This window comes from Echinops telfairi, unplaced genomic scaffold, assembly GCF_000313985.2.
Source record: "Echinops telfairi isolate 266 unplaced genomic scaffold, ASM31398v2 ScPeMD7_2291;HRSCAF=2852, whole genome shotgun sequence".
Lineage (NCBI taxonomy): Eukaryota > Metazoa > Chordata > Mammalia > Afrosoricida > Tenrecidae > Echinops > Echinops telfairi.
The window spans coordinates 2,202,952-2,229,685 of NW_022106189.1; positions in this window are offsets into that span (position 1 = coordinate 2,202,952).

The following is a 26,734-nucleotide window of genomic DNA, read 5'->3' on the forward strand; positions in this document are numbered from 1 at the left end:
GGAGGAGGAGGAGCCAGCTCCGAGGATCACTTGGCTGTGTGGAAGCACTGGAGGTTTGTGGGTTTGCTGCCAGGCGTGATGGAGCCTTCTCCCCACAACAGCCTGGGGGAGAAGTCGGGGTTCTCTATCATCCAGTGGAAGGAAGGCTGCCCACCTTGTCAGGCCATGCACCACCAGGTGGGTCTGAGGACCCACTGAGAAGGGTCTCCAGGCGCTCTCTCCTGTCTGTACTTGATACAATGCCTGCCGCTAAGAGTCTGACTGTGACGTTCCAGCTACTGATGGCTCTGGCAGTGGAAGTCCTTACCTTCCTGGCGCCCTGTGGATGGGAAACGGCTGCCAGTCGGCGTGGGGTTCTTGCTGAGGAACCTGGCCGGCAGGCCGCACTGATGAGGTGCCTGGTTTTTGCCAGAAAGCCTGTGCCCGACAGTCACACACACAGGCACTGGAAGAGCCAAGATCCTTAGGCACTTTGGAACTCGGAGGGCCGATGCGTCCAGGTGTGCTTTTGTACGACACCCTCCTCTTTGTTGAACACAGCCAGCAATGATTTCCATTGTTTCAGGATCTGGAGAGAGGAGACGGTTTTGTAGTCTATTTCTCTGCCCATCCACCTGACAGATGTTGAAGGCGGAGCCATTTTCTTGTTGTGGGCCAAGTTTTTTTTTGAGGGGGGTGGGGTCAGGATTAGAGATGAATTACTACAAACTCCCAACCCCATCAATTCCTCTCCCACTAACAACCACCAACTAGTTGCTCTTGGGTCGATTCTGACTCACGGCAGAATCGTCATAGTCATAGTCCATCTGTGTTAAGGGCAAGGTCAGCAGTTCGAGCCCCACCAGAGGTACCTCAGAGACCTAACTGAAAACAACCCCAACCATCGAAAACCCTCCTGTGTGAATTCTGACACATACAGGGGTCACTCGGAGATGGACTTGACCCAGCAGCACCCGCACAGAGACTGACATTTGTTTACGGCTCATTCCACCCGTTTCAGGAAGGGGAAGGTGGAGAAGCTGGAGAAGCTGGAGGGGTCTTGGTCAAGGCGGGCGTAAAGTGAGGAGAGGGTGGCCAGGGCTCCCTGTAGCTGCAGGCCAGGGAACAGGGAGAACCGGGTGAGGTGGGTAGCCCGCCAGGCACCTGAGGGTAGGCACTGCCAATCCTGACTTCTCCTCCCTACAAAGGAAGTGCGTGCAGTTGATTTCTGTGGGGTCGTTTTTGCAGGAAGGGAGAGAACAGATGTTGAGCCAACAAAGGAAGGCATGCCACTTTTGTTTCTCAGCCAATGGCGATCAATTCTGCACACTTTACGGCCACGACCATGTTTGGGGGATGGATATTTCAAGCCATTTCAATCAAAAGTGGTGCTGCTCTGGGCTCTAAACAAAGGCCTAGATTTATTTTTTTTCTGGCAGCACAATCCTCAAAGATTACACTTGCTGCAACATTTTTAGCCACGTCAACATTCCTTAGGAAATACAAATATGGGCATTATTTCATGGAGATGGCACTGGGTAATATAATAAAATGGATTTATTTCATCTTAATTTATTTAAAATGTGCATAGACAGAACTGGGATAAAATCCATGAGATGAAATATCTCGTTTGCATGAATATATTGAAAAATTCAGCCACCTTCTAAGCCAAAAAAAAAGAGAGAGAGAGAGAGAGAGAGAGGCAACTTTATCCCCCCCCCCCCACCAGAATAATAAGCAGAATAGGTGCTCTTTTTAAAACAAGAAAATATAACCTTGACAGAGAGAAGTGATTCATGCGCCTGGGCCCCTGAAAGTGTGCGGATGAGTGCAGACAGCCGCGGGAGGGCTGTGAGGGAGGGAGTTTGGAGACCTGTGCCCTTGCCCTCCACCGCTCACCCCAGTGCCAAGGAGACTCTGGGTTTCTTACCAGGTGCCTGCTGTGTGAGGCGCTTTGGCCCCAGCAGAGCCGCAGTTCCTACCTGTTGCATTCAGGAAGTCTCTGAGGCCCGGTGTAGGCGCCTGGTATGTAAGGCATAGCTTGCCTTTGGGGCTGCAGCATGGTTCCTCACTGCGCATGCCTGCCCTCTCCCCCGGCCTCCGTGGTTGGGAGAGGCTGTGGATACTGCCCTGGCCCACGGTGGTTAGTCCACAGGCCTGCGGCTCAGGGTGGGACCGGGAAGCCATTTACATCTCTGACCTTGACATGAGTCATCGGCTTGGGTTCCAATCTAGGTCTCCCCCAAGTATTTGCTGTGTGATAGTGAGCACCGAGGGAGCCCTGGTGGCACAGTGGTTACGATTGGGCTGCTAACAGCAAGGTCAGCAGTTCGAAACCACCTGGCTTCGAGGGAGAGAGATGAGGCTGTCTGCTCCTCACAGGCGCGGTCCTGCCCCACCCCTCACTGTCGCTGGGCGTCAAATTGACTTGGTGGCAGTGCGTTTGTTTTGTTTGTTTTGAGAGAGCTTGATTTTTAACCTCTTTGTGCTCCAATCTCCTCATTTGCAAAATAAATGTGTGTTCTCTGTTGTGGTCCGGTGCTATCGGGTTGGCTCTGACCCATGGTGGCCTCATGCACCGCAGCATGAAACCCTGCGTGGGCCTGGGCCATCCTCACAATCATTCCTAGGCTGGAGGCCTTGGAGGCAGACACGGTGGCAATCTACCGCATCGGGGGCCTTCCTCTTCTCCTCTGCCTGCCCACTTCACCAAACAGGATGTCCTTTTCCAGGGACTGGCTGCTCCTGATGGTATGTCCAAGTATGGAAGAGGAAGTTTACACATTCTTTACGATTGTCTTATCTACCACATAAAAAATCCAAACCAAACCAAACCAAACCAAAACAAACCAAACCAAACCAAACCAAACCAAACCAAACCAAACCAAACCGAACCACTGCTATCCAGTCCATTCCTGCTCACAGCAACCCTGTAGGGGAGGACAGATTAGAACTGCTCTGAGTTAGTTAAGGTTTATTGTGCCAACCTGGCTGATAAACACAGGGGGGGTTAATTGAAGGGCGGAGAGATAAATGGCTCAGTGAGCCTCGCCTTTCGAGTTCTCGGGTTTCTTGCTTTGTGATGGTCGGACCAGGGTGCACCTGCCTTAGTCAGTTCCCTGCTTCAGCTGGCAAGGCTGACTTCCTCCAAGACATCCCCAAGGAGAAGCCACATGGACCTATCCTGATGCAGCCCTGGGTGCTGGAGCACCCGTGTGGAGACCCCTGCCAGTGCTGAGATGCTTACAGGTTCACTGATGGCTTTCCTCCTGCAGTCGGCATCATTGCCTCTGTTTTGTGAGACGGAAGAGGACTTTGTGGATTGGTGTCGGGCATATGGGTTAATGTTGGACTTGTGAGTTTGGGCAGCACTGGGTTGGGATGTTTTCTTGATGTGCACTTACCCTTTATATAAAACTCTCTTTTATACATGAGTTTCTGTGGATTTGTTTCTCCAATGTACCCAGACTAACATATGCTCCATAGGGTTTCTGAGACTCTAGATCTTTATGGGAGCAGACAGTCTCATTTTTCTCCCACTGAGCGGTTAATGGGTTTGAACCCCTGACCTTGTGGGTAACACTTAACCCACTGTGGCACCAGGACGGTTCATATCAGTGTGTTCTGATATTTGCATTATTGATCAGTGCTTCCCAAAGTGGGCTATACCACCTATGGAAGACACCAGAACAATCCAGGGCATGTGCAAAAGCAGATACCTATACTTTATCCTGGACTATAGGCTTTAGTACAAACATTTTTGATTGCCAGAAAGGTGCTGATTTTTTTTTTTTCCTGAAAAGGGGTGGTAGGCCATATACATTTGTGAGTATATGTTCTAGATAATAACTATAAGTATTTGGAACATGCTGGACATAATTAGTACTCAGTGAAGGTTTGTTCTAAAGTTTTCTGACCAATGAACAGAAAGAATTTTTTAATCCCACAGGGAAAATCGATACCAGTTGCTATTATCGTTTGATGTTAACAATTGTTTCCAACCTATTTTGTTTGTATTATCAACTCTGAAGGCAGGACTGACTCATGTTTGCCGAGGCTTCTGCTAATGCATGTGGAATGGAGTCATGTTTCGTCTCTCTGTCTTGCCCAGTGGCATTCTCCTTATGGACTGAGGACGGGCGGGGAGGGCTGCTTCTGACCAACCACAGGGAGAATTACACAACTCAACTCCTCCTTTGGACAATACCTGCCTAGGCTTTCCCTTTTTTCTCTCATTTTATAATCGTGATTATGCGTTGGGCTGCTAACCCCAAGGGCAGCAGTTCTAAATGACCAGCCGCTCTTTGGGAGAAAGATGAGGCTTTCTACTCTCATAGAGTTACTGTCTCAGAAGCCCAGAGGGGCAGGTCTGTAGAGTCACTGTGAGTCAGAACCGATTCCGTGGCAGCAAGGTAAGTTGGGAGGAGATTCAGGAGAAAGATCCTCAGTGTTTGAACACCAAGCAAAGGTCAGAGCGTGAGCCCTTTTGGAAGGCAAGTGCTAGTCAAAGCCTATGAGCAAGCAAGCACAGTGAAGAGAGTCTCCACAGTTCCCTGTCGGTTGAGTGATGGTTGTAGGGTGCTTTGTTCAGACTCTCAAAGAGCCCACATCCCAGAGGGGTGGACAGCCTGTGGCCTGGGGTGCTTTCTAGCTCCCTGACTCCTTCTGCTTGAGGACAAAAGCCATCATGCCCAGGAGCAGCCTCTGGGCTCAGATTCGGTGCAGCTACCAGTGGTCCTGCCGCGGGGATGCCTGGCCAGGCCATGAGCTCTGCTGTCTCAGTGTCCCACTGCCCCTCATTCAGATCCAATGGTGTAGCCAGTGGTTGCCCCGGAGAAGGTCCCCTCCTCATCGCCCATGTTGATGGATGCTCCTTTGCAACACCAGGAAGGAACCGGTGAGCTTGAAACCAGGGCCCAGCAGATAGACAAGTGTTTATAGCCCAGCCTGGAACTCTCCTTTAATACCACCTAACAGAATTCTAGCAAGTTCAGGTCAGCGAGCTTGCTCTCTATGATGGCTGGGAAGGAGAAGTTCACAGACCTCATCCACACCACCTAGGGGCCACCTCTTTCCTCTTCCGGGGCCACCAAAGCAAATCCAGGTGGGATCCATTGGCTGTCCCTCATTGGTAAGTCAGAGCTACTTCCAGGGACACCAGAAAGCACATTCTGAGCCCACTGACTCTGGCCAGGGCAGCCAGAGTGTCTCAGAAGCTCTGTGCAGGGTGGCCCTGGCCCTAGTTGCCTGAATTCCCTCCTCTTCTTGTCCTTTCCCAGGTCTGATGCTAGCCAGCTCGAGGCTTCCAAACTGGGTGCCTGCTGCCCGCTTGTGTTGGGCCTGTGAATCCGGCGAATAAAAGCAAGCCCGTGATCACCTGTGTTGTGGTGCCCCTGGCAAACCTGCCGTTAATGTCCGTGATGTTTCCAATTGAGGTGAGACCTGAGCGGGGCTGCAGGCCAGGCCTGGCCACTGGTGTGGGTGATTTATGTGGAAGAGGGTCCAGCTGGCCCAGAGCGAGCAGGGCTTCAGATGGGAATTCCATGCAAGTATGCCTTGCTTCCTCGGGGAGAGCCGCTGCTAATGGGAAGCCTGTTGCTCTGACCTCAGGGGGCCAGAGGGGGCATTCCCCAGATATGAAAGCTCCTGGCACCGCCCATTTTAATCAGAGGTGCTCTTGGGCTCAGTCTGGTGTGAGATGAGCCAGGGTGGAGATACCATGAGTCTATCATTTATCACTCAACCCAGGACACTTTAGAGAGTGAGGGGGTGCTGAGGTAACAATGTCAAGACAGAAACAGGACTGTCCCTGTTGAAGGAGGCTCTCTGGGTGGTGTAAATAGTAAGGCGTGAGGAAGCGCTGGCGGTCTGCATCTACAACACCAGCCGCTGGCAACCGTGGGGCACACAGGCCTCCTGTCCCTCACGGACTCATGCCGAGTGGGAGGTGGCTTGAAGACAACTGGCTGAATGGTCCCTGTCCAACTGGAACACAAGGTCACCTCGACATTGGACGGCCATTATTTCAATCACCTCTGCTTCAGAGGTACCTGGGTCTGGGGGTGCAAGTAAGATCTTGAATTGGCCATCCCAACCTGCTGCTTTCAGGGTGTGATACTCAGCATCTCGTTGCTTGGGTCTGTTGTTATTGTGAATGCCTGAAGTTGGTTCTGACTCATGTGGTGGTCCTCTGTACAACAGAATGACCCCCTACCCAGCGCTACCAGCCTCCCAGTTGTTGTGATGTTTGACCCCATTGCTGCAGCCGCTGCCTCCATCCATCTCGGTGTAGGATTCTCGGTTAAGTTTTACCTTCCTTTGACTCTGTCGTGGGATGGGGTCACGACCCTTCTCTTGCAGCAACAGCAGCCTATGGATTCTGGGTGTAGACACTCCTAGGTGTTTGTCCTAGTGCTGCCATCTACTGTGTAGCACAGATGAGTCTGCGTTTTTCAACCATTGATTGGGGGAGGGGGAGATAGTGACCAGTTTAATGATGTGGGAGGAATAATGAGTAACAGCAATGGGTACCTGAGCCTGGCGTGGACCACATACTCAGTTATTACATAGTATAATCTTCTGCCTAAAAGGTGTCCCGTATGGTCCTGTAGAAAATGTCATGTCTGTTCGTTTGCTTTAGTTTGTATTGAGTTTGAAAATGTTGAGGATACCTGAAAGGTAACTGAGGTGAGTCTGTCCCGTTGATTCTGACTCATACTGACCCCATGTGTTCGGATGAGACCGTCATATAGCGTTTTCAATGGCAGTGGCCTTTTGGAAGTGGACCACCCATGCCCCTCTGTGTGAATTCACGGCATCAGCGTTTTGGTTTGTAGTCACACACTCAACCATTTGTGCACAATTGCCAGAGCAGTCACATGTGCACGAGAGATAAAATATCAGTGAATGATTTCTGTGTGGGAGCGCATGGTTTAATGCTTTAGTGAGAGGAAAACTGGGGGGAATTTCTTCATAATTAGGATAGGACTGCCTGTCCAGATGAAAACCTGTTCTTTCGGTAGAGAGATTCACGGAACTTGAGGAAGATGTATCATTCATTCTTCTATTTATTCATCCACTCAGCAGATGATTTACTGAGCACGTATCATGCAATTGATGGGATACATACGTGAGATAAACAAGTAAATGATAATGGAAGGTGGAAGTGCTCTTTAAAGGAAGCAGGCGAGGAAAACTAGGAGCTGAGGTGGGGTTCAGTGCTGTGTCATTTACAGTTTGGGGGGTCCGTGTCAGCCTCACTGAAGAATGACATTGGAGCAAAGACGTGCAGGTGGGGAGATACTCACTTCTGGGTCGCCCTCTGGGAGACCCTCCCAGAGCGGTCTCCTTCTTTTGTGATTGATTCACCCCCAGACTCAAGTCTGTACTTCTCCCTGAAATCTCCTGATCTTTGATAAGAGCAGACTTGAATCAGCATGTCAGCCCCAAACAGACTAATTCACTAACATCAGACCCTTCTTTAATTACACACTAAAACAAACACCCATGATCTGTTTTTTGGGACCAGTCAATAGGCAGGGACATCGTGTTTGGTAAAGCAGAGTGTCCGTGGAATGGCAGAAACCTTCAGTGAGGTGACGCGAGGGCAGCAGCCGTGGACGCAAATAGGAATTTGTGTTTTGTTCGGCTGTGCATGCAATCCTCATGGTGGGGACTGCGCCCTCAGCGACCTCCTGCCAGGTAGTACAGTGACCACAACAGCAACAGCAAGAGCTCCCACATCATCGCTGTGCTCACATAGCCTGCTTCTTCCTGGGCCTCTCCCATCAGAGGATGTCCAGTCATCCCAAATGCAATGGCCAATACTTAACTGTTGATTGCCCCCCAAGACATGCTCTCTTCTGGTCTCATTCACCTTGGAAAGTGGTACTTGTACCCATACCAGAGGTCAGTCCCCAAAAATGGATGTGATTCTCCACCCCTGGTTTCTCTCTTAGGCAGTCCTTCAGTCAGACTGAAGGGTCTACCTGAGGACAGAGTCTAACCCGTCCATCTTTATCCCATACCAGGCATCATGTCTCACCTGAATATTGGCATCGTTGCTAATGTTTTTCCAAATGTATGACTTAAAGGAAGTTTCAAACTTTAATTTTCAAAGCTTTTATTGTGTATTAGGTGAAGGTTTACATACTAGATATCAGTTTTAAACTCAACAGTTCTCACACATTTGTGCCAACTCATCCACTGCCATCCCTGCAAGGTATCCTTCCCAAGTCAACAGCCTCCCGGTTTTACCTGTTTCTACCCCTCTTTTTAACCCCAACCCTCTGAACCTTGTCATCGGGTAAATGCTGCTCTTTTGACCCTGAGGGGTTGGCGATTTGAATAGAGAAGTGAGGTTAGTTCTAGATCTGAAGAATGACCGAGGGCTATTGCGTTGGTGATCTCACCAATCCCTATCCCACCACGAAGCCTGCCTCCTTTTTGACCTTGAGTTCTGTTCCACGTCTACGCCATACTTTGTTCCAGACCCTCCCCTGTGATCCTTTTCAGAGCAGTGAGCGGTGGTGGCTGGGCGGGGGAACTGGTGTTTGTGTGGTCCACTAGTCCATTGGACTAATTATTGCCATATGTCTTCTGATTGCCATCACACTCTTCCTCTAGATGGGGAAAGACCAGTCGTTGCACTTTCAATAGCTGCTCATAGGCTTTGAAGACTTCAGCTGCTACTAAGCAAAATGGGACCTCGAACCCTGCCTTTGTCAACTCTGTTGTGCCAATCGGCCTGGGTGTCACTCAAGACTATGGTCCTTACCCCCTGGGCCACGTCTAAGAAGTGGTTATATAACTTTGCCCCCTGTATGCCCCACCACATTCATGGATATGTTTGCAGCAAAGGTAAATCCACATAGGAAACTATCCTCTGTCAACCCGGCATGTCTTCCTGGGTGTTCTTTCACTCTGCCGCTCACTGTTCTTCCCAAGCATCTACTCACAGGCCATCCCTGTTGTAGAACTGCATATATAACAGTAATTGTCTCTGCCGTTACTCTTGCCGTTAACGCTTGCAAATCTCTTCTTGAATTCCCCTGCCTCCATCTAATTTGTCTCCTAACCTCTGCTCTTGTCCCCTTTTGATGTATTCTCTACTCTACAGCTAGAACAATCCTTTCAAATGAGGTGATGAGAAATTGGACTACGTCCTTCTCTTTAAAGCCCCCAGAGCCTTCTAGCTCCATCCATCATAGAACTAGATCTTCTTATTGTGCTCCTAGGAGAATGGTGGCATAGTGGCTGCTAACCTCGAGGGCACATTTGGCTGCTAACCTCAAGGGCAGTAGTTCAAAACCACCAGTTGCTCTCTGGGAGAAGGGCAAGGCTTTCTACTCTCATAAAGCGTTGCAGTCTTGGAAACCAGCAGGGGCATTTCCACTCTGCCCTGTAGGGGCAGTTCTACTCTGCCCTGTAGGGCCACTGTGACGTGGAATGCGCTCGATGGCAGTGAGTTTGGTGGCTCGTATAGCTGTTATCACAATCCGTACCTACATCCGTTGTGTCAAGCCCATTTGTCCATTTGTTGCCATCATCATTTTCAAAACAGTTCTGACTGCTTGAGCCTTTGGTATCAGCTCCTCCTGACCTGGCTCTGCCTTCCTCTCCAGCCACACAGCCTGCTGCCTCTTTCCCTCCTGATGACCATCCTTCGATTCCCGCAGCACAAGTTCTTGTCTTGGAAACTTTGAACATGCTTTTCTCTCAGCGCGTACCTGGCTGCTTCCATCATCCTCTGGTCTCCTCTGGGAGGCCTTCCCCAGCCACTCATCTGGATGAGGTCTCCCCACCTCATCGTCCTTTATTGTTCTTCAGGCCAGTTGCGGTGGCGGTGGTTGTGCATCCTGCCAAGCTGAAGTGTGTCTGAAAAGAACTGCACTCCATAGCGTTTCCAGTGATTGAATTCTCAAAGTAAATCACTGGGCCTTTCTTCCAAGGCACTGACTTGAACTTCATAACTTTCAGTTAACAGCCAGAGGTGTTAACCTCTGCATCACCTAGTGACTTCTAGAGGCCTACCATAGACCAGGCTTCCTGTGTTCACTGCTTACAAAGCAGATACGATTCCTAGTCCCATGGAGATAGTTTGAGAGAAAGAGGTAAAAAATAAGGACACAAGATCTCAATGAAATGAAAAAAAGTAAAGAAAAAAGAAAAAAAAGAATAAGATCTTATGTAAATGAAGGAAATAAGCAATGGTACATGAACTGACAGGGGTAGGGAGAAAATAGAGGGGCTCCTACGACAGCTGGTCATAGCCCCCGGACGAGGTGCTTATGGAGCTGAGGACCAAGGGGAGGATAAGCAAGCCAAGCAAAGCAGTGGATGGGGTACCGAATGGAAAGCCCTGTGCAGCATTCCAAAGGCATTGTGCCCGCCAGGGCTGCAGGCTGAAATGGACAGGTGGTTGGGACCCTCTTGGAGTCTCGAGTAAGTCCCATGTGTTCTGGTGTGCCATGCCTGGTTTTTGACCGTAAGTTCCATGTGGGTGTGCCTAGTGAGTGCCTGCCTCATGAATGTAGAATGGATAGTCTTGACAGTAATGAGATCAACTAGATCTCTACGCCTATGCATTTCTACATTCTTCACTTTGTCACGGTCAAAGGGAACTCCCACTTAGCTCTACACACACACACACACACACACACACACACACACACCCCATGCACACACCAAACGCACTGCGGTGGCATTGATTCTGAAACATAGTGACCGTGTAGGACAGAGTAGAACTGCTTCTGAGACTGTAAATCTTTACAGGAGCAGACAGCCTCAACTGTCTTCTTCAGAGTGACTGGTAGGTTAGAACCACTAACCCTATGGTTAGCAGCCCAGTGCTGTACACCCTATGCCTGTTAGCTGGCAAATTCAAATTTGGAGGAGCCTGCGTTCCATCAACGAGTCCTTGATGTCCTGGCCCATTTACGGGGGGTTGCTGGCTCTGCAATCAAAACCTCCCCCCCTGAGTTTTCACTCAGGGCCCTCAGAAGCTCTGAGAAGCTCAGTAACCAAATTCCTCCAAGGTGCCCAAATGCTATTCCTGGGTCGGAATGGCCATGCTTGCCCTTCACTGTCCAGGAAGGCTGGGCCATCCTCAGATCAGCTGGCTGCAGACCACAGCCCAAGACCTACTTGTGCGTGACACATGGCCTCAGCCCATCTAGACAGCTCTGCCATTGCAGCATGGGGTGTGGAATCTTTGTGACGCACAGGGGACCCGCGAGAAGCTGGAATCCAAAATAGCTTCAGAAGGTGAGACCCTTGCCAGAGAAGTCTGTGTCATAATGAAATCTTTATGTGGGTGGGATTTTATTAACCCAAGGCCAACCCAGTTTGTTTCCACATGAAATTAATTTAGTGGCTATATGGTTTAGCCGTCATTTGGCTCCCACTCCTGTGCGTCTGGCCTGGCCTCTTCTGGAAGGGACGGCTTATTTTCCATAGCCAGTGCTTGGTGTGTCTTCTCTGGATCGTAACTCAGTTTGTCCCCACTGGGGGGCTGTTGGGCTGGGCAAGCCTGCGTGCATCTGTGGGTCCATGTTGGGCTGAGCCGTAGTGTGCAGGCAAAGCGGGAAGGCTGGGTGGTGCTGTTAGTTGCTATGAAGTCAGCCCTATCCTGTGGTCACCTGATGTGCAGCAGCATGAAGCACGAGACCTGGTGGCACTGTTGAGGAGGCACGGGACTGCTAACAGGAAGACTGTCCAACCTCAGTTCCACCCACCAGCTCCTCTGAGGGAGAAAGCTGAGTCTTCTATTGCTGCAGAGATTGACAGCTTTGGAAGCCCATCGTGGCAGGGCTACTCTACCCTGTCAGGCCACAAGAGTAGGGATCCCCCGGTTGGCAGTGAGAGGGATGCCATCTTCATGTATGTTGGAGTTTACTGTTGTGGCCATTGGGAAAATCTAATTCCCTGAAGGTTACTCTGGTTCTCATTGGTCCTCAACCAGTGGTGATATTGTTTCCTAATGAACAGCCTTTCCTGATTGTGTCCCAAGTAAATGAGTGGAAGTCTCACCATTCTCACTGCTTGTGTAAATACCCAACCCAACCCAAACCCAACCCATTGCTATCACGTTGACTCTGACTTATGACAATCCTCCATAGGGTTTCCGAGGCGATCCATCTTTAGGGGGCAGACTGATTCATCTTTCCCTCCTGAACTGGCTGGAGGGTTCAAGTCACTCATTTTTTGGGTTAGCAGCATGCTTGCCCCACTGCACCATGAGGGGGCCATATGCATGGCCTAGCCACACAGTTAGGAAGGTGGGTCCAGAGCCAGTCTGCCTGGCTTTGAACCCTAGCTCCATCACCTTCACTGTGTGTGCGGCCTGGGTACATTTCATCATCTCTCGGTGCCTCAATGTTCTTACTTGAAAAATGAGGCTCATAAAAGACCCTCACATCTTTGAGGCTGATCCAAGGAGTCGGGACATGTGAAGGTCTTCCAGCAACACCTGCACATGGCAGGCAGCCCATAAGCGTCAGCTCATGTGGGCCATGTGTCCTCTCCTGATATTTTTGTTCCTTTTCATTGTTTGTAATAATATATATAATATATTTGCTAGGCCAATATTTTTCAGATGCATAAAGATATCAGTTAAAAATCATTGTGCATTTCCCCATTTGACCAATTTATAGGGTTTTGCATAAAGGTCTTTCTCCAGCTCTCTCTCGCTCTTTAAAAATCATTTTATTGGGGCTCGTACCACTCTTATCACCATCCATCCATCCATCCATTGTGTCAAGCACATTTGTACATTTGTTGCCATCATCATTTTCAAAACAGTTTTTTTCCATTTGAGTCCTTGGTATCAGCTCCTTACATTTCCCCTCCCTCCCTCACAAACTCTTGATAATTTATAAATCAGTATTATTTTTTCACGTTTTACACTGATGTCTCCCTCCACCCACTTTTCTGTTGTCTATCCCCCAGGGAGGGGGTTATATGTAGATCATTGTGATCAGTTCCCCCTTTCTACTCCACCTTCCCTCTCCCCTCCTGGTATCGCTACTCTCATTATTGGTCCTGAGGGGTGTATTTGTCGTGGACTCCCTGTTTCCAGCGCTTATCTGTCCCCGTGTACTTGCTCTGGTCTAGCCAGACTTGTAAAGCAGAATTGGGATCATGATAGTTGTGGGGGGAGGGAGGAGGTGGGGGAGGAAGCATTAAAGAACTAGAGGTAAGTTGTATGTCTCCTTGGTCGTATGCTGCTTTCCACCTCTGTTCTAGTATTTGATCGAAATCGGATAAAGCAAACCCAACTCACTGCCATCGAGTCAGCTTTGACTCATAGTGACCCTACAGGACAGAGAACTGGCCCTGTGCGTTTCTAAGATTGCGAATCTTCACAGGAGCAGAAAGCCTCATCTTTCTTCTGAAGAGCAGGTGGTAGTTTGGAACTGCTGACGTTGAAGTTAGCAGCCTAATGCATAACCCACTTCCCCCATTCCCCCATCTAGCTCCCAAACAAGGTGGCCACCGAGCTTTGGGCTGTGCTGTCCAGGCCAGTCCCTGGTCTCAAATGTGGTCTGACATACCTACCTCACTGGTTAGGAAGTGGCTTGTCAGGGTGTCTACATGTTTGTGACCCTCTCCCAGCCCCAGACCCCGGATCCTATCCATTCCTATCCAGCGAAGCCCTACATCTCCCACAAAGAACCTCCGGTCACAAGCCTCATTTTCTCTCCATTCCCACTTTGCTCCCAAGTTATCCTGGAAGACAGAAGTGGTACCCGCCCCCCCCCCCCATGATGCTTACAGCCTTTTCTAGAGGCTTCCCCCAGGTGCTTGGTGTGTCTGTTAAGCCAAATGGGTAGGAACACCTTATAAAGCTCATTGCTTTCAGCAAATCCATTTAGCAAAGAAGCTTCGTTTTTGCCAGTTTAAAAAAATGCATTTACTTTTTATTCAGAAGCCACCAGAGTTTAGTTCCTAGTGAAGCCATGTAACTAGCACCACGATGAAGACACGAATACATCCATCAGCCCGCAGTCTTGCGGACTGCTCCTTTGCAGTCTAAGGGCTTTCTCTTCCTCCACTTGTTGCCTTTTCCAGACTCCTGTGAGTGGGATTCCGGGTACAGTCCAGAGGGAACAGGAGGGCGCCTTGTAGCGGTGCCTTCTTCCCCTTCTCCCGTCGTCACATTTCCGATTCATCCACGCTGGCCTGCGTCAGTAGTTCGCTCCCTTTTCCCGTGGAGTGGTATTCTAGGGCGGTCGTTTGTCCATTTCTGTGATTTTGAATGGTTGGCAGTGAGTTTGAAGGGTTGTGCATCGGGCCGCTACCAGCCAGGGCAGCGGTTCAAACTCATCAGCTGCTCCACAGGAGAAGGAGACGGCTTTCGGCTCCTGTAAAGAGTTCCGGTCTCGAGAACCCTCGGGGCAGTTCTACACTGTCCTATAGGGTTGCTATGGGTAGGAATCAACTGAGCAGCAGTGATTCCCTCCGCCCTCCACTTTGGTTTAGGATAAATAAAGCTCCTGAAACACTTGGAGATAGCGGTTCTTGTCAGGGCATATTTGGTTTGCCTAGGGCTGTAAGCTCATAAGAGATTGCCAAATTGTGTCCCAAGGTGGCTGCATTGTGGATCAGCTTCTGAGAATTCCAGCGCTCTGCACCTCACCAAGTCCTGGTGGGGCGGTAGTTCAGCGCTCAGCGAAGAACTGAACATTCAGTAGTTCAAACCCACCAGACACTCCAAAGATGTGGCCGTCTGATTACGGCCTTGGAAACCTGAAGGGGCAGTTTTATTTTTTTAGAAGTTTGATTCTTTTTAAAAAATTAATTAATTTACTTTTTGGATCATTTTATTGAGGGCTCATACAACTCTTGTCACCATCCATCCATACATTGGATCAAGCACATTTGTAAATTTGAAACAACATTTTCTACTCGATTCCTTGGTATAAGCGCCTCTTTTTCTCCCTCCCTCCCCCACCCTTCCACCCTAGTGAATCCTTGATCAATTGTTCATTGTTATTATTTTGTATCTTACACAATCCGTTGTCTCCCTTCACCCACATTTCTGTTATTTGTCCCCTTCGGGGGGACATGCTATATACCCAACATGGGCCCCCTTTCCTCCCTGACCATTCCCCTGCCCTCCTGACATCGCTACTCCCACTACTGTTCCTGAGGGTTTATCTGTCTTGAACTCCACGTGTCGAGAGCTCTTATCTGTACTAATGTGTGTACTCCGATCTAGCTAGATTTGTAAGTTGGAACTGGGTCATGGTAGTTGGGGGAGAGGGGGAATTCAGGAACTAGAGGAATGATGTGCACCTTGGTTGAATCATCCCTTCCTTATAACCCTTCTGTTGAGGGCTATCCAATTGTCTGCAGATGGGCTTTGGGTCTCCACTCCAATCCCCCTCGTTAACATTGATATAATTGTTTGTTTTGGATCCTTTGATACCTGATACCTGATCCCGTGGACACTTCATGATCACACAGACTGGTGTGCTTCTTCCATGTGGATTTTGCCCATTTTTAAACATCTCTCTCCTTATCATTGTTTCCCTCACTGCCATCATTGTTTTTCCTACTGACGAATCTTGAGAGTTCTTCAGGTGTGATGGGGTCCACGTCCACATTGTGGGATATGTCATCTGGAAATATTCCCTCCCAATCTGTGGCTGATCTTGTAATTTTCCAAACAATGTCATTTGCGGAGCTGGAGTTTTAAATTTTGACGAAGTCTAATTTATCTTTCTTTTCTTTTATGGATCATGCTTTTGATGCCTTCCCACAGGCTTTTAATCTTATTTTTATTCTCCTCAGACAGTGGACAGCTTTACGATGTGTCTTGCAGGCCGTTTGTTGTAGGGCTTCACTGCCCACTGTCTGAGCTTCCCCCTTCGCAGCCACTCTCGTCCTTTGGTGACCTGTTAGAATTGCCACCAAGAAGAAGCAAGTCCACAGCTGTTGTCTCACAGTTGTCCAGGTGAAAGGTGTTGTGGTAGGTATATAATCATTTGCCAATTTGTGGATGAAGAGTGTAGGGGTGGAGTCTAGCTTGTCTATCAGATTATAGCCAACGAGACCTCTGGGTGGGCATGACCTTCTGAGAATTCTGGGAAATCCTGTACTTCCTCCTTGGAGATGGGAGACACTTCTCTCGCTCTGCCACTCCCTGGGAGACATGCAGCTGACAAGACACATGGAACTACGCTAGTGCCCTAAGTTGGAGAAGCCACATGGACCTACCCTGATGCAACCAGACCTCTGAAGCCGGAGAAGTCACAGAGAGACCAGCTCTGAGATGCTTACAATGCCACTGGATCCAAAGACTTTCTACCCACTGGCTTGTGATTGTCCTGCATTTGGCTTCATTGCATGTGTTTCATGAATCTGAAGAGGACTTTATAGATTGGTATCACACAAATGGGCTAATATCAGACTTATGGATTTGGTCTGGACTGGGCTGGGATGTGTTCTCATTGTTCAATTGCTCTTGTATATAAATCTCCTTCTTATACACATGTGTGCCCGTGGATTTGTTTCTCTAGTTTCCCAGACGAGCACAGGTGTCTATAGAAAGAGGACTCCCTGAGGACATCTCCCATCTGTACTGCACCCCAGTGGTAAAGCGTCTTCATCCCTGACTTTGTTGGGTAGGGCCACTGCAGTCTACAACATGGGTTCTCTACTTTAGGAAACAAAGTTGAAAAACTGCCTTTTATTTTTCAAAAGGATTTTGGACTTTGTGCAAATTGTCCCGTCTTTTAATTTTTTTTAACTTTGATTGTGATTGGGGTGAAAGTTGACAGAGCAAGTCGGTTTTCCGTCAGCAATTCACAGGCACTTTGCTTTGTGTGATGTGATTGCAGTCCCCGCAGTGTAGCTTCTTCTGTGCTTCCAGTGCCTGGGCTCCTTCTCTCCTCCTCCTGGCCATCGAGCCTAGGCGAGTGCTGCCTTTTGATCTCGTCTGGCTGTTCATTCTATGGTATGTGTATTTCTCAGGTGTTACTGCTCCCCTGTGGCCTTGCCTGGCCTTGGCTAGAGGAGCTCTGGTGAAATCGTGGTTACACGTGGGGCTACTATCCGCAAGGCCAGCGGTTGGAAACCACCAGCCACTCTGAGAGAGAAAGACAGGACTTTCTAATCCTGTAAAGGGTTAAACTTTTAGAAACTCACAGGTGCAGTTCTACCCTGTCCTATAGGGTCACTGTAAGTCTGTGTGGACTCGATGGCAGTGAGGGAGGGGAAGGGGAGAGATCATTGGCTAAAACTTGAGCCATGGAGGTGAGTTCAGTTCCAGGCCTGAAGGGTGTGTTAGTCTGGGTAGACGAGAGAAACAAATTCGAAGAACCTCGTATGTGTATAAGAAAGAGCTTTATATACAAGAGCAATTTAATATTGAGAAAACATCCCGGCCCAGATCAAGTCCATTAGTCTGATATTAGCCCTTATGTCCGATACCAATCTATAAAGTCCTCTTCAGACTCACGAAACACATGCAATGATGCTGAATGCAGGAAGATCACTGGCCAGTGGATAGGAAGTCTTGCAGATCCAGTGGCGTTGTAAGCATCTCAGTGCTGGCAGGGGTCTCCATGTGGCTTCTCCAGTTCAGGACGCTAGCATAGCTCCATGGGTCCTGTCAGCTGCTATGTCTTGCAGGGAGTGAGCCGAGAGAGAGGGTGTGTCTCCTGCCTCCAAGGAGAAAATATAGGGGTTCCCAGAATTCTCAGGAGAAGGCCATGCCCACACAGAGGCTTCACTGGCTATGGCCTGATTGACAGGCTAGACTCCACCCCTTCACTCTTAACCCTCAAGTTGACACCAGATTATGTACCTACCACAAAGGGTAACTACGGGTCATCAGCTTGGGGCTCCACCAGTAGCCTGTTTTTAAAATATTTTTATTTTGAGTTTTGTTCTATATTTTCTACCACTTTATGCAGGCCCTGCTTTTGTGATTCCTTCTCAGTGGCCAGAAGTTGTAATCAGGCTCAATCTAGACCAGTTCCTCTGCTCTCAGGTTGTGGAGTCTACGGTTCACATACCCATTTGTCCCTTGGACTACATGCTTCCGATTATCTCCTATGTTCCTTACTCTCCTCTTCTCGGGCAGCAAGGGACCAGGTGCTGCACCTTAGATGGGCATTCGCACACTTGGAAGACTTAAGTTGCTGCTCACTCAAGGAGGATGTTGGACATTGCCTTTGTGGATGTGTGACACCATTGCCTTTGTTGTCCCCTAGGCTCAACAGCTCACTTCTTCAAGGTGTTTGGTTATAGCTAGGAAGTTTTCATAACTTTGCCCTCTATCACATTCATGGATACATTTACAGGACATTTATAGGACATATGAATACATATGTAGAAATATTCTGTCAGACTTACAAGGGAGCTTCAAATGTTCATGGAAAAATTCCATTATCTTTTTTTCCCCCATTATCTTATAATTTCATTTTTCTAGAAACTTTTGGAAGTTTACAGAAAACATTATTATATAGAAAAATGTGAGTATGTATGTTATGTATACTATGTATATATTATATATACACATATATTATATACACCATGTTAATATGCATACAGTATAAATATTGCACCATATAGGTGCATGTGAGTGGACATATGCATATTATATATACGTATATAATATATATGTATCTAACATATGTATGGTTCATTTGCTTTGTCTTTGTATCTCCTCATGTAAAACCCACTGCTGTGAAAGCAATGCCAACTCACAGAAACCTGCTCTGATTTTTGAGATGGTAACTAGTCTACAGGAGCAGATTGCCTCATCTTTCTCTTGCAGAGTGGCCAGAAGTCGGTTTGAACTACCGACCTTGTGGCCAGCAGTACAATGCTTACCCAACAGTGCCACGATAACTGTTCCCTTGCATGCACTCATCAGGTATTGTGCGGGATGAAATAAGTCAACCATGGAAGGACAAGATCACTGCTGTAAAGAGGCAAGCAAAAGTCCAGACACAGTGAAATGCCCATTCTTTGAAATTCCTGGGGGTCAGAGGGTGAATGGTAAGGCAATATACCATAAGGGGGAGGTCACCACAAGATGATCGAGGCAATAGAAGATGTTGGAGGGAGCATGCGTGCTAAAGGAAGCAGAGGTAAGTGCTGTGGCACACTCAGCCCTGCAGTAACAGTACCAACAAGACACCGGATAGCTCATTCTTGGTTGACACTTTTCGTGCATGGATTTCTATATGTCATCCCCTTACCTTCTAGCCTGCATGATTTCTGCTGCAAACTTAGAATGTGCTCTTAGAGGTTCTCCTTTGTAGATGGTTTTTGCTTTGCCTAAGCTAATCTCCGGATTTCCCCTTAGTCTTTGGTTTTGGGAAGTTTGCTGATGGTGTGTCCTGGTGATGTTCTTTTGGGTTTTATCCTATTTGAGGTTCACAGAGCTTATTGAATACTTATCTCCTCAACTGTTGTGATATTAGGGAAATGTTCTTTCAACACATTTTGGGCATGTTCTTGATGATATTGTAAAAAATAGTTCCTCTCCTGGAATTCTGATCACACGTAAGTTATTCCTCTTGGTGATGTCCCAAACAATTCTTAGGTTTTCTTCATTCCTTCTCCCCCTATGTTTTTTATTGTCCCTCCAGCAGGTTAATTTTGAGAAATTTGTCTTCAATGTGGTTAGTTCAATCTAGCCGATTCAGTTCCACTTCTTTGCACTTCTAATGTATTACTCATTTCTGTAATTTTATTGTAATAGTTTGGATTCCTACTTGTGGTTTTTATATGGTTTCTAAATTTTAATCTATTTAATCAGTTTATTCTCGTATTGCTTTGCTAAATTATTCTAGATTCCTCTTCCACCCGCCCGCCCCCATGTTTCTCTATATTTTCCCTGTAATTTTCTTTATCTACCTCTCAGTTCATTGAAGGTATCTAAATACAATTTTTTTGAATTCCTTATCAGGGAATTTCAGTACTATGTCTTCCCCTGGAAGATTTTCTAGCCCTTTACTTCATCACTTCCTTATGCCACCTTGTTTTGTTTTTTGTTTGTTGGTACAAGACTTGAAACTGTATGTAGTCTGAGATATTGTACTGTTATTGTATTGATTCATTGCTTGCTTGTATGTTTATTTTTCCTCATCTGTTTGCTTGATTTTCATTGATTTTTTTTTATGCTGTTGTAGTAGATCCAGAAAAGGAGTAGGCATGCCAGCCTGGTCACTCTCTTGGCAGCACGGGGCCTCTCCCCATGTCTTTGGTAGTACAAGGGAGTGTGGTCAGGAAGTGCTTATCACTGGCTGTGCAAACCAGCTGAGGGTGGGATGGGTGGGTTGGGGTCACTCTTTGCTATTGGTCCAGTGGTGCTGAAGTGGGTGGTGGTACTCATACCAAGGGTGGGATGGCAGCCACAATGGGCATGGCTGGATAGGGTTACTAACTGCCAACTGCTAGCAACCAAATAAAATAAAACGTGAGCAGGGAGGAAAATAACCACAAGAGGGATGAATGGTTACCAAAAAAAAAAAAGGAATAAGGAGATAAGAATAAAGAGAAAAAGAATACCCCCAGTGGCACACTTTTGGCACAAATAGTAGCTGTTAGAGATGGCTGTAGGGGAAAGAGGCACTAGCTGAACAAGAGCATGCTCTGGCAAGCTAGGCTGGTCAGCATCAGGTGTCACTGCAGTGGAAGTGGGGGTGGGGGACCCAGTCTGCTATTAAAAATGGTGGTGAGGGAAGAGAAAGAAAAAAGAAAAGAAAACCAAGAGAGGCAGCACAGGGAAGAGAGGAGAAAGAATTAAAGAGAAGAAAAAGCAGTGGCATGTTATTGGTGAAAGCATTAACCACTACATGTGGCTACCGTGGCATGTGGAGCTCACCCCCTCAGCACTTGCACAGCTGCCCACAGTGGGGTGCATCTGCACCATGGGATCAAACAAAACCAAAAAGGTAGAGGAGAAGAGGGGTCAAAAGAAGGAAAAAGAGGTCACACTAAGGGGATAAGGAGATTGTAGCATTAAGAAGCAGAAAAAGAAATAGCTGCACAGGACTGGTGACAGTACTAGTTGCCAAACACAGCTAGGCTGTGAATGTAGTGTTTGACTCGGCAGAAAGGGGGCATTGAGTTAGAGAGGGAGAAGAGCTACGAAGGAGAAATAAAGATAAACAACAGGAAAAGGCACAGCACTGGCAAGGAGGGGCAGTTGGTTGGCTGCCAGGTGGTGTGGCATGGCACGGTGAGCTGCACAGCTGGTCACTGGGAGGTGTGCAAGGTACTGGGGAGATCACACCTCTCCGATTGCCATTCACTGGTGTGGGTGCGGGTGCAGACTTGGGCGAGTGGAGCTGGGAACCTGGATCCTGCCCCGGCAGGAACACTGCTTACAGTCATTCACAGTGACCGCCCTGCGTGGGCTGGCAGTTCTCGGCTGTACACACCTCCTTGTCCCATGTCTGTGTTCAGTCTCTGCCTCTTAACTGTATTCAATCTACTCCTTGATGCTTTCCCTTTGACGCCTGGGTTCCACATCAGCTTACTTGGTTTCTGAGGATCTAGATTTAGCGAGTGTGTCTGCCTCGCCTGCCATCGTGGAGCCTCCCTGCGAGGGGTGCTCCTGGTAGACCCACAGGAGTCTCTCTTCTCCTTTGTTTCGGGACACTGGTCACCCACTCATCTTGCAGTGCTTGGATCAGAAGGTGGCCTCCATGGGCCTTTAGCCTTAACTCTTGGAAATGCAATTTAAGTGTCTAATTGGATGTTGTCTTGGCTGTGCGCTTTGCCACCGACTCAGGGAAAGACAGGCTCCCTTTCCATGTTTTATGGAGCAGATACAGAAATCACACCCAAAGTTCCGACCAGGATCCCTGCGTCCATCCTCAGGCTTTGTGGCATTGACCGGAGAACCGGAGGCCTGAATGCTAGGCTGTAAAGTACCCCTCTCCTTTGAGCAAAGTGGTCCACGACCATTGGTTCTGAAGCTCGTGTGGCAATGATGTTGGAGAAGCTCTCTGGTTCCGCTAAGACAGAACACAAGTGAAAACTCTGTAGCATTGGCGGATGACTTGTCTGAAGGGGCAGAAGGCAGACTTTGGAATGGAGCCGCTGCGGCTGTGTGTACACAAAAATCCTGGCTCTTCTTGTGCTCCTGTCCTCCTGGGACTCTCACACGGTTCTTGGGGAGGAGGGTTTGCTCCAGACCTTGGTGCATTCTTAGCTCATTGTGAGGTACGTTTCCCTGTCCAAGTCTCCCAGACAATACAGCGACTTGTAGTGAGTGGCTGGGGACCTTCTGCTGCAGTAATTCCCTCATCTGGGCATTGACATTGATTTTCTTCCCCGTGGCATGTAAAGATTCAAAGTGTGCCCCTTGTTCCCCGTCCCAGGAGGGTTCCAGCATCAGCAGCTGACTAGGGGGGACGAGCGATGGCCACTAGTGTTGGGGGAGGGGGTCCCTGGAGTATCTTTGAGCTCCGGAACCATGGTTGTACTTCCTGGTGTGGGAGCCAGGTAAGAGGTCTGTGGGGTTCTAAGGGGGGCAGCCTAGAAGGCAGATCCTCTGCCAAACTGGGTTTGAATGAAGAAGAATCTGTGATCTCTCCTCTTAAAGATGTTTAAAGAGCCCTCCACCCTCCAATCCCCCATGGCGAGGAGAGTGGCTGGCAAGCGCAGTGAGCCGTGCCTCTGTGCAGTCTGCTAGGGACCCCCAGGTCTCCAACTCCCATCAGCACCTTGGTTAGCACCCCTCTCCCTGCTCCCACAGCCACCAGTATTTTCCCATCTCTGTCCCCTCCTCTCCTTGCTCTCGGCCATCATTGCCTGCGCCCTCCTGTCCTGGCTTACCCAGATTGCCCCAGGATCAGGGGAATCCCACTTGGTAGGGACAGGTAGGAGGTACTTCCACTCAGGATGGAGAGCTGACTCTGTATGTTTGCCTGGGCCTTTCCCAGCAGGTCCCAGGAGGACCGCCCGTAACCAGTTCCCCCTCCTGGCTCTTGCCCTACTCGCTGGATTCTTCTCTGCGGCGAAAGTAATCATTTCAAGAGGATGGAGTCACTCACTTGCTTAAAATAGACTGCCAGCTCATGTTCTGGAGCAGAAAGCCCAGCACCTCATGCAGCCCCCGTCAGCTTGCCTGCTTAGGAGGACCGCTCAGGGCCCCTGCCCCTTTGGTGGGGCAGCAATGCCTTCCAGACACACTGCCCCCTGCACGTCCCTGGGCACCCTCAGGCCCCAACCCCACTGCTTCCCTTCTCCTCTTGTTTACCTGCCCATCTCGGTGTCAGCCTCAGGGTTCTGCACTAGGGGTCCAGACTCTGCTGTTCAGTGCTTCCAGGCCAGGTGCATGTCCTCTGAGTTTAAAGATCGGTTTCCTGTGGGCTTGGTATATACCTGCCCCTGTGCTGTGGAGGAACAGGGGATCTGGCTGTGAGATCCTGTCCTCGCAAGCTTGTGTGCTGGCTGCAAGATATAAAGGACAGCACAGGAGAATGCAGGACCGTGAGGCAAACATTGGAGAAATGAGTCTGCTGTATGAACGACCAGCAGGGTCCCTTAGAGAGGTGCCATGGGAGGAGTCCCTCCTGTAGGGATCTGGGAGGCCAGTGTTCAGGCAGGCAGAACAGCAGGCTCCAAGGCTGAGAAGTGGACAGAGCCTGCGTGTGCTCACAAGAAGACAAACAGAGGGGAGTCACGTTCACTTAACTTTCAGAGAAGCTTGCTTCCATTATCCCCTCTCCTCTACACACCAGAATGAGGCTCCACGGTGGCAACAGTTTCTTTCATTGAACTTTGCGTGCATAATCTTCCTCCACATACTGCACAATGAAAGAGAAAAATGAGAAATGAACTAATTCTTTTAAATTATACTAATTTAGTTTCTTAAAAGGGGGAAAACATATTCCTATATAGCAGCCTGTTGTGGTAGAAAGTAAGAGTATTAAAGTTTCCCCTTTGAGCCTAAATGTTCGCAAGTTTTCCAACAGCTAAATCAGCCTTACCGTTTTCACACACAGAGGTGACTGCGGCCAGAATGGCCCCTGTGTCGTCAGGCTAAGGTACGTGAAGAACTCTTTATAGAGGGGGGGTTCAAGGGCCTTCTCCACAAAACAAGCACTACCCTGACAGTTGCGAAGAGCCTTCCCCAGAAAGATGACTCGAGGAGCCCTGGTGCTGTCGTGGATTATGCGTTGGGCTGCCATCCCCAAGATTGGCAGTTCAAAACCACCATCAGCTCCGAGGGAGAAAGATGAGGCTTTCTATTCCCATAAAGAGTTACAGTCTAGGAAACCCACAGAGGCAGTTCTACCCTGTCCTTAGGGTCTCTATGGGTCAGCACCAACTCAATGGCGGTGAGTGCAGAGGATAATTTAAGCACATTTCTAAAATCTTCCATCTCAAATGTCTCCCCTAGTTGGAGATGTTTCACTTATTGTCACCAAAAATTTCATTTTTCCATTCGTGAAACCTTCAGAAGATGTTCTTCTAGAAAAACCATGCAGGATAGTTGCATGGTGGTGAACAGGACATGATTGGACCGGTGGCCTTGGCCTGGGTGTCCCTGAGTGAGTCTGACAGAAGTGTGTGTCAGACTCCCCTTTCTTCCAGCCGGGTAGACCAGGATCTTGCTCATTCCTTCGGGCACTCTTTGTCAGAAAGTGAGTATTTCTCCGTGGGACCGTCCATTCCTTCGCATCTGTTACTGTCCTCGTTAATGCCCTTCTCCACAGTATCTGGGCCCAGATAGTTCAGGTTGCAGCCTGAAGCCTTGCTGCTGACTGTACATTGTTGAAGACAGAGCTGGTTAATTCCACGACTGACTCGCCCCATCTCTATAACTTATCACACCAGGATAAGCCTACTAAACTGTCCCACTGCTGTCACGTTTGAGTCTCTAGATTTTTTGTTTTCAGTTTCCAAGCAAGCAATTAACAACCGAAAAGAATGGATTACAATCTTAACAGATCGAGCTCAAATTCAAGAATTCATGAATCGACTGAAATCTGCAGCTATCCAAAGAGGCAACACCGACCAAAGCCAAGAGGCCCTGACCTTCACAGACTCTTACAATGTAAACGGATTTCCCAATGAGCCCGACAATGATGGGCTAGCCGTAAAGGAAGCTCTATTTCTTCTTCCCGATAATCACTTGGCGATCACTGTTCATTCCTGATCCAGTGTTTAAATGCAGGATGTGTGGTTCCACAGGGGCTGGGAACACTGTGTCCACGGTGAGTTTCTATAATCCCTTAAAAACCGAGCAAAGCAAACAGGCAAGCCAAGTTCACTGGCACCAAGTTGATTCCGAATCATAGTGACCCTACAGGATAGGGTAGAACTTTACACCGGTGGGTTTCCCGGACTGCAATTCTTTATAAGAGTGGAAAGTGTCATTTTTCTCCCACAGAGTGGTTGACGGTTTCACACGCTGACCTGGCCATGAGGCCCAGTTGATTCCGCCCTGCTGAAAATCTACCTGTTTCTTTTGATTCCCACTTCCCCCCAAACAAAACAAAAAACTACTAAAACCCACTGTTGGTCTGAAACCTCACAATAACATAAGTAGCTGATTGACACGTAGTTTGTTTGTTAGCTGTATTCTACGGCAACCAAATGTAAGTTGCATTTCCATTGTGATCTCAAAAGATGTTTCACAAAAGGTACAGGTTTTCAGACCTGCTCGTGTAGCTGCTATGAAGGCTTTCATGTTTTCTCTTCTGCTTTACAACGGGCCTTGGTTTATCATGAAGTGAAGGGCCCCTGTGGCTGCAGACCCCACTCTATGGCACACACCAAGCAATTCAACTTTTCTCGTAATGCTGTGGCCGTTCTCTGCTGCTGCTATTGCTAGTGAGCACTCCCAGCATCCCTGGTGGCCCCCCGGAGGGGTCCCACGACCTTATTCAAGATCCACAGTCTCGCACTGAATAGGATAAACAACACGTGAGAAACCCGAGGTACCAGTTCTTGCTTCGATACACAATTTACTGCAGAGATGAACTGCTCACGTGGAGATGGCTAGCATCACACAGCGTTAAAATAAAATTATGTTTAAATGGGCCATGCAGTTCAAACTTGTGTTGTTTAAGGGCTGTGTGTGTGTGTGTGTGTGTGTGTGTGTGTGATTGCAGGGCTGTGTCTATTACAGTACCAGTGTTTACCTCTGTTGTCTGTAACTTACACACCTTCTGCGTCTTCCTCGGCCTTATTGTGTCTCACCTTCTGTTTCTCCCAGGTTGGTCGTTGTCTACTCTCTAGCCAGGAATTGCCTTTTCCTTTCTCTCCTGCCGATGGGAGCCATCAGAGAACGTTCTTTGTCCTGTGAAAGCCTTTTCTGGACTTTTTACAGTGGTGGAAATACATGCTTCGAGATGATCGCGTATCTCAAGCCACCTGCCAAGTCGCGCGGATGGTTGCTTCTGGTTTTAAACAAGAAATCCCTGAGTAAAGGTTTAAAAATTTGAAGTTTGTCTTACACGTTTTCAAACTTCTCTCCCCAAAGCCACAGAAAGTTACCCCTCTGGTAAAGTGGTTCCAGACTTTTTTCCCTACTTTTTGTTTTGCTGGTGTTTGTCCGCGTTGTGTTTTTTTTTTGCTTTTTTTTTTACTATGTAACATATTTATTTATTTATTTTTTAAACATTTTATTAGGGGCTCATACAACTGTTATCGCAATCCATACACACATCAATTGTAAAGCGCATTGTACATCATTCTCAAAACATTTTTTCTCCACTTAAACCCCCGACATTAGGTCCTCATTTTTCCCCTCCCTCCCCGCTCCCCCCTCCCT